The sequence below is a fragment of the Anopheles maculipalpis genome, chromosome X (assembly GCF_943734695.1).
Source record: "Anopheles maculipalpis chromosome X, idAnoMacuDA_375_x, whole genome shotgun sequence".
NCBI lineage: Eukaryota > Metazoa > Arthropoda > Insecta > Diptera > Culicidae > Anopheles > Anopheles maculipalpis.
The window spans coordinates 11,441,131-11,456,728 of NC_064870.1; the positions used below are offsets into that span (position 1 = coordinate 11,441,131).

General features: G+C 48.2%; 1 protein-coding gene across 1 annotated transcript in view; it reads left to right on the plus strand.

The window, feature by feature from the left end:
* The window catches only part of LOC126561809 (neurobeachin), a 289,107-nt gene extending 281,410 nt beyond the window's left edge, over positions 1-7,697 (plus strand). The window contains exon 25 of the mRNA XM_050218139.1: positions 7,685-7,697. The gene's annotated coding sequence lies outside the window, so the exon portion shown is untranslated. The remainder of the gene's footprint in view (positions 1-7,684) is intronic.
* The last annotated feature ends 7,901 nt before the right edge of the window (positions 7,698-15,598 follow it).

Here is a 15,598-nt window from a genome sequence, read left to right on the forward strand (position 1 = left end):
TGCCCGTCTACTGCACGGGGAAGTTCTCTCTGGCTTTGATAATACTTTAGTCAAAGCCTGCTATGTACGCCCATTGATCGACGGCATTACTGCTTAGTTGAAAATGATGCCAATGGCAGTATCCCCAGTGTAATGCAGTAAGGTTATTGGTTTATGGCGTTCGGGCGGGTCAATTGATTGTGGCCGTTTTTCTTTCTACTGGAGCGCGTCTGTAGCCCCTTCCGGCAAACAGCACAACGGAAATGGTAACGCCCGGGAAAGCGCACACCGCACACACACAACTAAAGTACCGCGTATCCCGTATCTTGAAAGCAGACCAGCTTCACGACTTTTACAGAAAACTTTTCGCACGGAAAATAAAACGCGGAATCCCATTCTTTCGGTATTTGTAGGGGGGTTGTAAGGAAGGAAGACTAACCAATCTGCCGGCACACACCGATGTTCCGCTGTGTACTGTGGTGTTTCTACTGTCTGTTTCTGCTGCACCACTACGACGGCGCCGATATTCAGGCAGAGCGTGCCACTTTCTTGTCGGAAGACAGGCAAACAAACTATCCGTTTGCTAGTAATTAGCAGAAAAATGGCGACAAAAGATTCACGTACCGCTAACACGTCCAAAATTCTCTTCTAGGGAAAGTGAATGCTGAAGACGTTATAGCGAAGGACTGCTTCGATTCCGTTGAAAGCAAGCCGTTGTCAAAGTGACAGTTTGCCTGTCAGACAGAGCGCTGTTGATGCTGTCAGATAAATTATTTTATTTTGCATTTATTTATTTTATTTTTAAGTGATAAATTTACATTTCATGGCAGATTGTGCCTAAAAATAAAAACAAAAATAAAACAAAAGCATTAAACAAGTATTTATGAGCGTAATGGTTTAAGAGAAACAATTATTAAACGGCTTTGAAGCTTGGTTGAATATGGGTAGTTTTTTCACCGGGGTTTCTTTGTGGAAATTCAGTTGAATATAATTATAACGGTAGCAAAGTTTTTCATTTGTAAAAAATCACAAAATTGTACAGGTATACTTGGCATAAACATAAATGCAATCCGATGCAATTTTACTGCACAAATGTCCAAATGTCATATGCGCAAATGAAAGGAAAAGTAATACCAAATCAAACAAAATAAACAAACAATAAAATAAAGATCCACAAATGAATCATTCCAATGCAATATTGTATCCGCACCGAAAAGTATCCCAAAACTCCGCTCAAATGCGCGAAAGTTGGTTCTCTGCGCCCAGTAGTAGTGGTTGTGAACTAGCAGGAACTTTAACTCCACTGTTCTTTCCTCCTCGTTCCCAGCAATAGCCGATTACGGGTGCAGCAGTGTACGGTGTAGCAGCAGCAACGGTGCCGCTTACCTCCCAGCACGATACGAAGCCTCCTGCCAGGCAGGTTGTTTACATTCTGCTCCGGTGGATATCTACGCGGATTTCCTATCTCTAGTCAAAGACCCCCAGTGTGTGTAGTGCGATAAGCGATTGTTAAGTTTTTTTGTGTAGTGTTATCTTGCTTTTTGTGTACCCTTGCGGGTGGCTGTTTGTGTGGGTGCGTGCGTGTGATTACCACAAAAACAGATGTCTGCCGATGATCGGCACCTTCGGGGAAGGTCGTCGGATAAGCAAATGGATATTTGTGGTAAGTACACAGTTCATGTGCGTATGTTGTCAATTTTTGCTGAGCTCTCTAGGTTAATATGATGGGTTGGCCCGGTGGTGTGGCGATAACTGCAGGACCGGGGTTCAAATCCCATCTGTTGACTATCCAACTCCGTGGTACCAGCAAGTCTAGTAATCCATTCGACCCCCGGTGTGACCTAGTAGGTCGTTAAGCCAAGAAGAAGAAGTACTCACACAGCAATACTAGCTACTTACGGGTCAAGTTTCGGATAATGCTACCATAATAAATGGGCACACTCTTACTTCCGGAAACGAGACTAGTGCCTTACGTACTACACAACCTTGCCTGCTAGGTCATTTGTTCAACCGTGGCAGGTAAGGTGTAATTGATTTACGACACCCCGTGCACTGGTGCTGTGAGACGAAATCCGACAAAGTATAGGAGGGCAATCACATTGGTGCAACAATCATTGCGAAATTAATTCGTTCAACAGCCTTGCACAGCTTTGTAGCATTTTAAAGCTTCGCACGGATAGGACCGGACATCTTATTCTGCGCCCTGGACCACTTCCCCCCGTACGCAGAATTGACTATCCAGCTACGTGTAAAACGAAGTCAAACAAAGTCAGCAATTGGCAGGCCTATAAGGTCTCTCGAGGTTGTAAAACCAAAGGACCTTTGACGAGTTGCGACTGCTACACTTTCACCAAGGATGGGATAAAATTGGATCACTGTAAAGCCAGGGTAATAGGATTTTAAGCGCAACGAGCACTGACTCGAACGTTACATCTTCAGCACGGTCGCACTTAAAGCGGTTAATGCCCAATCAAGAAGTCTTAGAAAAGCCTTATATGCGGGTCCCATACGTGTGCTGTACCAGTGAACAAAAAGGGTAGCAAATGGTTAAACAAAAACCAAAAAACCAAAGTAGTGTACTATTTACGTTTTGATCCAACCTAGAGCTGCCACACTAAAGCCTTGGCGATCTCGTCTACGCTACATTAGTAGCAACGTCATCTGGCGCGAATCCATACGACATTTGTGGCTTCTGAAGTAACTCCCTGGGTTCCTTCACCGAATGTCACATAATTAGAGAGGGTGTGAAAACCGTTCAGACGGTCGATTAGGTGCAGCTGTTGCGTTGAAGTCTCTCTTTTTGTTTTGTTAGCAACAAACTAAGGTTCAACAACATTTTGCTCCCTTTCTGTGGAGGTAAATGGATTAAGCTGCATTATACCAAGTTTTGCTAAAACTACTGTACTGTACCAGGCTCGCACTTCGAGAGAGCTAGAGAGTAGAAGAATGTATGTATGTGTGTGTGTGTGGCATGCTTGGTAATTGGTGTAACTGTTGGTGTAACCTTTTGTCATTCTTTCGCTCTTTTTTCTTTTTGTAAGTGGAGCGTTCCGTCCGGAGTTGACGAGCCGCGGTGGGCGGTTTTGCTCCCCTGACTGGGAGTTAATTCTGAAAGCAAAGGCTGGTCGGCAAAAGGTTGTGCTTTTGACGCACGCGCACACCCACCAAAAACCCATCGGAAATGCACTCTTGTCGACTCTTCCTTTTTAGAAACGTTCAACCCCTCTCAATACCCGATCCCCCCCCCCCTCCCCTACCCGCCCTTCGTACCCTTTTCTACCCAACTGTTGTTAAATGTTTCGAGTGCGTGTATCCGTGTGCCGCCTGAAGTCTCCAAAATCGGTGAGGAAAATGCAAATTTGTGGTCAAATTTTGCGGTATTCCCCTTTTCGGCAGTTCCAGAGATTCTCCGAACTTGCGAGAAGTTGAAGTTGATGTAAGTCTTTTTTTTTTTGGGTAGAATTTTTGCAAAAAGAAATGAAAGGGCAATGCGTCAAGTGCACATGCTGTCAATCGCCCCATGTAGTGAGCGATAAGAAAAATGTAAACGAATGCATCAGAAAAGCTTTTCCTTAGTTTGTCCACTATCGGAAGAATGTGGTCCTGTGGCTTCATCAAATGCAAAAGGCGTCTGTAGAAGTTGATGGTCACCGCGCACCACACATACACACACACACAAAGCCCTTGCACGGTTGCGGAGAAGCGTGAGCAGGTGAATGGTGCGGCACGCATTATTTGGACTTGCGCTTTGTCTGTGCTTGCGGTAGGATTAGTGAGACCCGAGAAAGCGTTCTGATCGAAGCATCAGCATGACCCCATGAGGACGTTGGGCAACAACACAAACCATCTATCGCGTCCTCTATCTTACCTCCCCGTCACAAATCAAGCCGCCACCATCAAGCAGGGTCTGGAGGACGTGCAGGGGAAGGGGATGAATGTTGGCGGCTTGACGCATTCTACCACCGTTCGGTCCGAAGGTCAGGTCGAGGTCTGGAGAAGAAGAAATGATAATTTTGATCGGAAAAATCATGCTCGAAATCAATGCCGTGTGCAAGCATCCCACCCAACCCTCCATCCCTACCACCATAGCCTCTCGCACACTGATTCGCACTCTCTCTCTCTCTCTCCCTCAGATTCATTAGATTTTCCCATCCGCAGAGAGCGGATTATGGTGCGGAAAATGGTCTCCCAAAGCAGATTCATTTCCCACAGATCTGCAGCACGATTGGAAAAGGGGGGTGGGGGGGGGGGGGGGAGCATGGGAATGGGTGGGAAGTGGCCCATTATCGCGTACACACAGCGACAGCGAATATCCCACCAGGGTTTACTATCTGTTCGATTTATCTCACATTTTCCACTTAGCTGGCTCTCGAGCTCTGTGGAACTCGCTCTTCTCTCTCTCTCTCTCTCTCTCTCTCTCTCTCTGGGACGAAGCTGTCACGCAGGGAAGATTTTCTACGAACGGCGAGGGAGTGTGCCGCGCGGTTTGCATGTGAAAAGCTAACCGCGCGCAACAGACTCTCTCTCTTTTTGGGGTTGGAAAATTTCGCTCCCCTCGGAGCGTCGGAGAGTTGCCCCAGGAGAGCGAGTGTCTAGCGAACGGAGCGAGAGCGAGAGAGAGAGAGAGAGGGTTGATGAAAAGTAGCCCTCGGCTGGATGTAAGAGCGAGCCAGCAGACATCGGTGAAGCAGCCGAGTGACAGCATATCCGCGGCTAGGGCCGTTCGTCAGCTCGACTTCCTCTATCAGATATACTCCGGTCGGTGATAACTCCTTGTGTGCGCCCGTGAAAAAAAGGAACCAACCGCACGATCCGTACGCGGTTCCGAAAACCCCAAGCGTGTAGGTAGCTGGGTCAAACCAGCAGCAAGCCAGGCAGTACCATCATCACCCATCACCATCATTATCAGTTTTCGACAACATCAAACTTGTGTGTTTGCGTCCCCGGAATTAAAAAAAAAAAAAGAAAGTGAACGCAGGACCCAAACCGTGCGCCTCCACCAGTGCACCAGTCGGCAGTTACACCCTCTAGCTAGGTCTGTTACTGTGAGGTTTTTGCTGCAGCAGGGGTGCGGTGGTTGCCCAACGCTACTTGCTACTACAAACATACACCAGGCGAGGTGCGTTTTGAGGATTTTGTTTGTTTGTTGGTATTCGTTCTTTTTTTGTTTCTTTGTTGTGCTTTAAGCTGCATGAAGTCTTGAGTCCTACAGCAATCAGTTGTTGTTGTTGTTGTTGCTGCTGGGGCAGCCCGGAATCGCCCCTAAGGTACTTCCGTTCCAGGCGCTCTGCTTTCAAACGGGTAGAAGAAAAAGGCACACTCACACTCATTCGCGGACACACTACGCACATACATGTGTGTGTGTGTGTGAGTAGCAGTGAGTGCGTAAGGGCCAGTAGAAAGCAGAGTTGCGTGCTGTGCGTTTCATCCTTTGCGGACATCGCTGTACAGTACGGGTGTGCGCGGGGGCCTGGCATTTGGAAGTAATGTCCCTGACACAGAACCATTTGATGTCCGCAGTAGTACATGTGATGCATAGACAGTGGACCTGCGGAGCACTAGTAGGTACTTGCTCTAGTTAATTATCTCCAGTTAAAAATAAAAAATTGTGAAGAAAAATGTGCATTGATAAACGACACACGCACACAAAAGCACCATTCCCACCGAATGGGCGACGATGATCGATAGTGGTATAGCCTGCCATCTAGGTCCCCTTAGATATCTTCGGTGGTTGTGGTCTTCGCTGTCCTTCGTGGTGAGAAAGTTTCCCACCACATCCTTCCGAATCGGTCGTGCCGAGGGGGAGCCACAGCTTTTGTCTTGCCCCCATTCGTCGCCGGGGGAGAAGGGGGGGGGGGTGGTTTGGGTGGCTTCTAGGCAAACTACGCCCCTTCTTTGTCAACAGGGAGAGGGGGGGGGGGTGTCTCTCTCTGTGTGTGTGTGTGTGTGGTTACATCTTGAGAGTTGGGGTGTGCGTCGCGCAAGGAAAAGTTCATCAACAATCAAAGCGAGTGCAGCAGGGGGGGAGGGGGTGTTAGTGATTCGGTAGTAATAGGGGAGAGACGCTGGAAAAAGGTATAGCATCCGCATATCGGTCTCACAGAGGCGCGCGCACACACACGCATGCATGGGTTGGAAAAGTCCCGTCGATATTAGTGTCGCGAAAATACAATGGAACCAGCGTAGTCTTGGACTGAAGGGACTCTATTGGAGGTTCCCAGAGAGGTTCCCACACGGTATCGCGGCGAACGCGTGTCTAGATATCTTCTCGTAGCGTAGTTTTGCACGCGAGAGCGCGAGAGTGAAACACGAGAGAGAGAGAGAGAGAGAGAGAGAGAGAGAGGGAGCAAAACGCGCGGATTCCCCTTTGCGCGCGTGTGTATGTGTGTGTGTGGCCACTAGAGGGCCACCGAGAACAACGGGGACACCGCCGTGTTCAGAACACGTCTTCAAGTCATTGCAGTTTCGCTTGCACAGAACGCAGCACAGTGATTACGGGTGACATTATACGGGACAATTCATACGCTCAGTAAAAATAGTACCACCACACAGACACACACACACACACATCTCCCGGGGTGTATCTATACCTCCTAGCCGTGGTATATCCTCGTTTGACGCGTTGTCTTGTCTCGTTTTGAACTTCCGCCCGTCCCGCTTGCGATTCCCCGGCGCATCTTCCATTAAAGTTGGTACAGTCTGCTCCGCCTCCATCAACCTGATGCTGCCGCGATACCGTGCGTGCGTGCGTGCACCTGTCATCCGCTCAATGGCCACCTGATCGCTGCCCAGAACGCAAGACGGAACACTGCCCCAGTTAACAAGCATGGCACCGTGTACGATGTGCTAGAGAGACCGTAAGTAGCTCGAATCCCGGGGTGCGGCGAAGTAGTGCGTGAGGCTCATATGCAGGTTTTCCAATTTTCCAACTTACACACACACACACCTACACGCCCACAAAGTGTAGTGCCCTGATTGTACACCTCGATAGCTGATGATATGTGTTTCTAAGTGCCTTACACCCAAACACCCCAATACCTCTGGACCGATTTGAGGCGGGGGAGGGGGGGTGTACATGCGTGCGTGTATGAGTGTGTTTTTGCATAGACATCGGTCCTTGCAGCAGGACCCGGGGGTATTGTGGACAGTAACACTGCGCGTTATAAATATCCAATATATTTCACGCTGCCGCTCTCTTCGCTTCACTGGTGGAAATATGGCTATTTATACAGTGAAACGCGCCCCTCCCCCTCCCCTCCTCCCACCCATCAGCGGCCGGATGGAGGAGTTCTAGTACACACGCGTAAATCTAGGTGAATGTGTGTATTGTTGGTGGTGGACAAAAAAAAAAAAAGGGCAACGAAAGTGAACAAGAAGGTGAACCACATGCATCTGACGATGGGGACGAACGTTGTGTGCAGGACGTGACGTGGCTGTGACTCTCGTCCAGGGTACCGCACGCGCGCATCACACATGATTTCTACTATCAAACCAAAACTCCTACGGATGCGCCCGCAGGTGTTGAACGCCTCTAGTTCTGGTTCCGCTAGCTACCGCAACGCTGCAACGGTCCCGGGAGTTTCTAATGTTGCTTGATGGTGCTGTGGCCCGACAACGGTCGGGAATGGCGGAAATCGCGGAGCCAACCCTAATTACAAACCTAATTTCTTGCCCAAATTGTGCTTTATTTTTGTACGTATGGCATACCCAACCGACCGCCCACCTCACCGCACTACCTTCCACGTATATAGCAATCGGTACGTGCAGTATTACGGGCAGTGCGCATCTTCCACGGGCATGCGCAACCGGAACCGTGCAGCAGGCACGTCCCCGTCGTCTAGGTGAAAATTGCCACTAAACTCTCCGTTGTTTTCTTATCTCACGAGCGTGTGATTCCCTGCTCTTTCTATTGGCTGCCGTTCGCCAGCTCGTTGGCTCTTCGATATGCTCTGCGTGCATATCTGCGTGTCCTGTGGTCTAGTTTCCAACTACAGCCGGAGAATTCTCGACTGGCACACTAACGCTCTGCAAGAAGCTCGATATACTAAGCCCTGTACAAACGCACACATCTTTCTCTCTCTCTCTCTCTCTTTCGCTCTCGCTCTGTCACCTTCAGTGTATGGTCGTGTAACCCTTCGAAAGCAAACACCTTAACAAATTCCAACTGCTCGGACAAACCGGGGGATTTACATCTCCGATTATAATACATTTACCAACATACACCAGCGACACACACACACACACATCTTGCAAAAGCCAGGATATGGGCCCTTTATATGGCGTTTCCACGCACTCATCCTTATCCTGCCCGATATGCATGGTCGCTTATCCGCGTTGAGCAATTCCAAGTTGTGCGTACCTTGATGCCACAAAGCCACACCGTGTTGGACTCTGTGGTGGGTGAAATCCAGATACTTAGCTTATCAAATATGTCTACCACTACTGGATCTCACCTAAGATGGGTATGGACCTTCAAAAATATTGCTGAGCACTATACTTACGGCTGTGAGCTATTCTGCATGCATGAATGTCCAGGCGCTTATCTTGTCTGCCATTATACTAGCAGACGTTTACCAAACATAAAGTCCAACTTTGAAAGAAATCTGGAAGTTCCGCAGCATCTGTTGAACTCCATTTTCTCATCTGTAACAAAGGAGAAGGATTGCAAGCTGCTGTTTAGCTTGCAATCTCATCCTCCTCGGAAAGTCCTACTCCTCAGAAAACATCTCCACCCATAAAACTGCTAAAAGCTTCCAAGGGTGATTGGGTAGTAGCCACAAAACGACGACAGTTTACAGTGCCCAAAAAAAAAAAAGAAGACAATACGGGATATCCTGTGTCCCGGAGTCCCGGAGTCTCCGGACTAGCAAGCGAACTACACTCGAAAGCAACCGGAAAGATCAGCGGAAAATGTCTCCCACTCGGATGTAATACCATTCAATGGTACAAGATTAAAAAGTTGAGCATCATTTCAAGCATCGTACTCCTACGTACCTGGGATATGGCTGATGCGATACGTTACCCCAGGAAAGCATTATAGCGTTAGTTGCGCTCCAAGTACCCATCCCTGTAGTTGCCTGATGTGCGTTGCGCGTGTGTGTATGCTAGCATTTTTCCATTGTTACCCCGTCCAGCCTGGGCTAAGTGTTTCCTGCTACTTGCTTCCACCCTCTTCCTGCTGCCTGATGGTGGTGCTGTGTCACCGGAATAGTAATGGTTTGCGAAAAGCGCATAAAAGTAGTACACACACGTCCGGTGCTTTATGTCACCCGCACTAGTCCACCAAATGGGTTAACCGGTTGCGGGACATTATCCGGACAACGTATGCATATGCCAGCGAAGCCCCGAGCCCTGCTGGAAACGTTGGAGTGTGTGTGTGTGTGTGTGCACTCTGGCGCAGTGTGCTCTGCACCGGAGTGTGGACGGAAAGCTCTCGAAGCCGTGATCCTCGCATGCCGCCATTACTTTTTATCGGTTCGCTTCGGTGCGGTGCGATTTTACGCGCAGTTTTGTGCTTGTTCGCTTGGCAGGGTTGCTACGGTCCAGGGCATCCAGGGGGTTTCGAACAGCGGCGAACCTGGAGTTCGGCAGGACCACCACCCGCTTTTGCCCCGGGGGTGTACAAAATCGATACACTGGGAAGCCTTCGCCCGAGTCCAGCCGAGGACTTGTGCCAGTCCTCGGTAAGAGTTTTGATGGCCCATTATGCACTTTAGTATATGTCTGTGTGTATGTAGTTAGGTGGTTGTCTGCGAGAAGAACAGGGTAGGAAAACTCGGTACAAGATAGCCTTCGAAGAGCTACAAACACATACACGGCTTACCTGTACATCGAGGCACAATAAACGAGAAGCACCGGTGGTTTAATCTAAAATGATGATTGTATAATTAATGATGCATGCGGTTACGAAGTAAGCCAATCATGGCCGCCATCACCACCCTCAGAGGAACCTTTTACCTTTTTGCGAGCCAAGTTCCTTGCTTGTTTGCCCCGTTTTTGTTGCTGTTGTACTTTGCAACTGGCATGGTCCGAAATGCCAAATTCGTTACTTATGTATGACAGCTACTAGATCGATCGGCGATATGGCCATAAACGAACGATGGAGTTTCCACTACCGAGGGTGAAAAAAGGAGTGTTGCGCATCTATGTGCGTGTGTGTGTGTGTACATGTGTTTGTTTGTGTCGACGTTTGGGACACACCTCCAACGAAGTTGGCGCTCATGTCACCCAGGGCAGACAAGTTGATTTTAGCTACAGTCCTCGGTCCCCAAACATTCGTCGGCTTCTCTTCGTCCCGGGCTCGACCGCGTAAGTGACGCTTCCGGAGATCCTAGAGCCTGTCACTCTGCAGCTGTAGCGGTACGGGTACACTCGTGCCGATTGCGGATCAAACTTCCCTGGGATCCGGCATAGTCCGACAAGTGGTCTCCATCGCCAATCGTTCTCCTTCACCATTCGTAGCATGGATGATAAATCTTCCCTAAAATCTGTGGATCTCTCTCGCTCTCTCTCTCTCTCTTTCTTTGTATCTCTCTCACTCCCATTCCCAGTGTTCTCTCGTGCGTCCTTACTGCATTTGTGCGGGATGCTGATGATTGCGTTTAGTCGCCGGAGAGGATTGTACGCAAAAAGACACCTGTGTGATTTGCGTCGCCGTTGTCTGGCTAGTAATCGTTCCGTACTTGCCCTACTAATACTGCTACTAATCTTCGTCCCGTTTGCGCTCGCTGAAGTTTTCATGATGGACGTCATTGAATGCGCTACGCTTGCCAAGGGAACGTGCCCAAGTGTCTACTTACAATCGAAACACGGTGACGTGCAGTAGTAGCAGCATTTACTCGGTGCGTGTGTGTGTGTGATCAGGGTCCCACTGTCAAGTCTTTTATTGCTGTAAGTAATCTAAAATCCTGGGGTGGCCCGGTGGTGCAGGCGACAACGGCGCCAGTCTTCAAACGGGCAGGACCGGCGATCAAATCCCATCCGGACCTTGACTTATCCAAGTACGTTACGTGGTATCGGCAAATCGAGAGTAACCTTTTCGACGGCCGGCTTGACCACGAAGAAGAAGAATCGAAAACCTCTCTACTCTCGCGCACTCTGAATGGAGGAGCACCCCCTTTCGTTCATTTCCGGACAAGTGACTGTGACAGCAGTTTTTGATGCCAGCAAAACGAAAGTTAGCTACAGCGCACAATGCATATAAAATCAATGTTGGAGTCTTCGCTGCCGATAGCTCCTAGCTCTTTAGGGTTTCGAGTACTTTGTGATGTTCTTCTGACACGCATATATCGGCAGTAGTTGTTGGCAGGGGTTGAAATTGATTGGGTGACAACCAAACAAAGAAAAAAGGGATGCTTCTTCCTGGGCATATGTGGTGCAATGTCGTGTGTCGTTAGGTTGTGTTAGGTGCGTGCGAGTGTGTGTGTGTGTGTATTCTTGTGTACGTGTATGAAGCGTTTATCAAATCGAGGAGCAGAGTCGCAGAAAATCGATAGAAAATGCTCCTTCCCCTCCCACCCCTCTCTCCTTCTTCCCCGTCCAAAAACAGAAAAAAGTGAGCGAATGAGTGCGTGCTGCGGATAAACCGGATACCAAGCGATAACCGCCGAGAGTCTCCGCTTCTATAATCTTTAAAATCATCATCATCGACCAAATTCCCGGTTCCGTTTGGTCCGAAAAATTTAGTGTACGGGGTAGCCTGGGGCAATCCAAACACGCGTTGCGTGGTTGATGTTGATAGTTGTCGCCGTCCCCTTGTCTCCTTCCAACAGTCTTAGTTTCGTCCTCCGCGACCCCGTCTTCAGGTTGTATCGACACCGCTCGACACCGGGATTAAATCTTCCGGATGGGGTTAGTTTGGGGTTGGGTGATAGACGTGAATCGCCGACCATCCAACAACTCTCGGCAATATATTACCGATGGATGGATGATGTTGATTTGCCTATCTAGTGTCGTGCTTGCTTCCTGCCTTTCTGCCCTTACTGTAACATCCCGGTTCGATATCGTTTCTCTACATCTATCTCTCTCTCTCTATCTCTCTCTCTCTCTCCCTCTCTTTTGGGTCGCTTGCATGCGCATATTAGCGGACATGACCGAGAATATGGTATCTCCGATCGAAGAAGGTGTAATCCGTTGCGTCCTTCCTCCATAGAACTTCGCCTTCGCCCCTGTTACTGTCGGTTCCCTGGGTTTTGAAGATTCTCGAGAGCTGTTTGGCATCAAGGGGTGCAAAATACGCATGAGCAATACGGTTGTATAAGTAAGAGGTGAACTGCTTTGTGTGTGTCGTATATATAATTTTTTTTTTTTTTTGTTAATTTGTGCCGTTCGTTCAGTATTGTGTGCCCGTGTGTGTATTGCTCCACTCAACATAACAACAACAAAAATCAAAGCCAACTAAAGAATCGGTGCGTTGATTTTCTTCATCTGTTCGTCTGGTCTTCCAAATGTTCTCTGCATATGTTGGGAGGAATCGGGTCGGCTGAGCCAAAAGTATAAAAATACATCCAAGAGGCGCACTTCTCCGCTAAATTTACGGTGTCAAAATCGGTGCGAAGAACCTTGTGTGTGTGTGTGTGTGTTTTTTTTTTTTATTTGGGAAGGGGAGATTTATTTTCTTGGACTTTTTCTTTCCATTTTTACCCGTTGTTGTTGTTTCGCGTCTCGTGAGTTGGTTGATCTGCCCTGGTGCGCGCGCTCTGGTTGTTCCAATTTCCCGTTCGCGGTCACGCTAATTCGCCCCAGCCCGACTCCTCCTCCCACCCTTACACCTTGTCATCTTGGCTTATCCACCCACACTACAAAGGGTGCCCCGGGAATGAATGGAAAACTGAATCTCGTGCTCTTTCTCTCGCTCTCTGTTTGATTCTATCCAGATTCCATGGCAGGGATAGGCACACTTTTCACAAAAAGGGGCCAGAAAGTAAAGATAAGCTTGAAACTGTGGGCCATAACCTTAAACAAATGTTTGAATAATATAAATAAGATGATGCTATAAAATTATAGCAAAGTCGTGGTTATACAATTTCGAATTACTTTATGTGAAATGATCTTCCTCTCCTTGCTCTTCACTTAACGACTCTAGGTCATGCCGGCCATTGAAGGGTATTGAATTGGTTAGTCAGTCCTCCCTATGGGAAAACGGTCCGACTGGGATTTGAACCCCTGTCCTGCCTGTGTGAAGACCCACCACTGGGTCTTAATTGCCAAAGCCAATCTTCGAATTGTGTCGAACGTCTTTGAATTTGAAAAACCTCGTTAGAACTTCTCCGTTGCTAAGTCATCGCAGAACAGTGAGATGTATCAGTATGGTCGGTTTCAATTACTCGCAGAAAAGAAAAATCCTACCAAATGGCGATGATTTCATGGCTCGAAAACATAGGGAAACGGTCCGGATAAGGATTTGAACTCCGGTCCGGCCCTGCGAAGACCGGCACCATGGTCGCCTCACTACCCGTTCCGCCCATATCATTCGTATATTGAGCACCAAAGAGAATCTACTGGTAGGGTTTTCACAATTTAGTCACTTACAAGTATTTCAAATAAGCCCCAAAGAGCACAAGAGTGCTGCAAAACATTTTTTCGCCAGATAAAGTTCTGCTGGCTGGTACGGACTTTGCCGACCACTGCTCTCCAATCCGAGCGATAAACTTTCCACGTATGTTTGGTTCGTGCTCACGATCCAACAAGCTGAACACCCGTCTGCCTCGGCCCAAACTCTTCTCATCTCCCTGGTTCAATTTGAATGTTTTGTTCCCAACCTGTCACGAACATCTTGCCGTAGTTGCGTTTAGTATGTTTGTGTGTGTGTGTGCTCGTTTTGTAACCCCGGCTTTTTCTTTCTCTTCTTATTCGATTGGTTGAAAAAGCATCTCGTGTCTGCAACGGATTGGTATTGATTGATTGCTGAGAATCGTTGATTGCTGCCCGCGTACGCCATTTGTTTTTATACCATCATCCGCCGCTTACCAGCAAGCACAGCCACACAATCACACAGACAACAAATAACCCCCCCCCCCCTTCCCCTCCCCCAATCACTGTAGTACTATTATGGTGGAATGTCAAAGTAATCGAATTTCGTATCCTAGTCCCAAATCCGCTACACAACTGGGATGTGTTGTGTGCGTGCGTGTGGCCTTCGATATTGGGTAAATAAATGAATAAAGCTAGCAAAAACCTTCCCGCTTTTTACAAACGCACACACGCACAAAAGCACCGTCAGCAAGTTTGTTCGTCCTATAGTCGATGTCTGTAGGGTGGACCCGATCGAACGACTGGTGAGGTTCCACTAGGGTAGCGTCGGTAGTAGCATGATCTAGCCGCTTTAGAAGCTTACCATATGGTGACACTGGTGAGATCTCCCGCCCGTGTCCATCGGAGTTGTGATGCACGTCTGCGGTTGACGTTGACGGCTACCGCCCACCTGGTTGTCGCCTGGATATTCACAATAGTTACCGCAAATAGTATCACCTGCCAGGAAGGAGATGGTGCCCATCATTTCTTCGTCCTGCGGTGAAGCTTTACCTCCATGTAGCCTGTCGTCTGTCGGTTGGAGTTGCACAACTGTACGTCACTCCCGGTCCGGGGTACAAGAGCTGGCAAGGACTGCCCAGGCGTATCCAGGCGTACGCGTTGCTGTGATTAGAATGAGATTTTTTACTCCTTTTCCCTCATAGCATTGTTTAGCTCAACATCAACCAAATTGATATAGACAGGCCATTTATCTGCATGCGGGAGAATGTGTGTGTCGTTGGATGGGTGTTGGTTTCGTCCAAATGTTGAATCGATTCGCTAGTACAAGGACGAGTCTTTTACGGTCGCTTGATGGGGTAAACGGGTTTTGCGGGTGGCACAGCAGTAGTATAATGGATGAAACTGAGTGGCCATTATCTGGAAATCGATAAAATCGGTCGTGCTTCTTACATCTATTCAAACTTATCAGATGGTACGTCTAAAAGCACTTTAATGGGCTAGGACATCGTTCAGTCCTGCCGTCTGAAAAACATCATCAGTACTCCGGATCCTAACAGTATACATGTGCTTCAGTATATTAGTTCAGGATGAGAGACCAGCTGCAAGGCGTGTGGAGAAGATGATTGAAATGTTAGGTTAGGTCCTCGAAATATCTCCACCAATTTTATCTCACTAAATTAGGATTCGTATGTTGTGTGTGTGTGTGTGTGTGTGTGTGTGTGTGTGTGTGTGTGTGTGTGTTTGTAACCATTACCGTTTAATGTCCGGAGTGGTCGTTACAGGAATCATCAGGCGGTGGTTAGCTAGTCATTGCATTAGACGTTTACTGAATGTGTCCTAAAAACAAGCTCTTGTTCGGAACATCATCCGTTATCCTTTTGACTGGACTTTTTTTAACCCATGCACACAACCATCTTATCTTTCCCATTGCAGCGTACCCAGTGTGAGCAGATTCGGAGCACCGTCTCGCCAGTAAATTGTGTCCACCACATCCCGGACGTGTCGTGTTCTCGGACCATCTCAGGTGTGTTAGCATCACCGTAAGCAGCAGCAGCAGCAGCAGCATCAACAGTGCCCGATTACAGAAACACTATCATGTTTGGCATGGTGCTACAGCAGCAGAAACGCTCTATAACTACGATCGGAC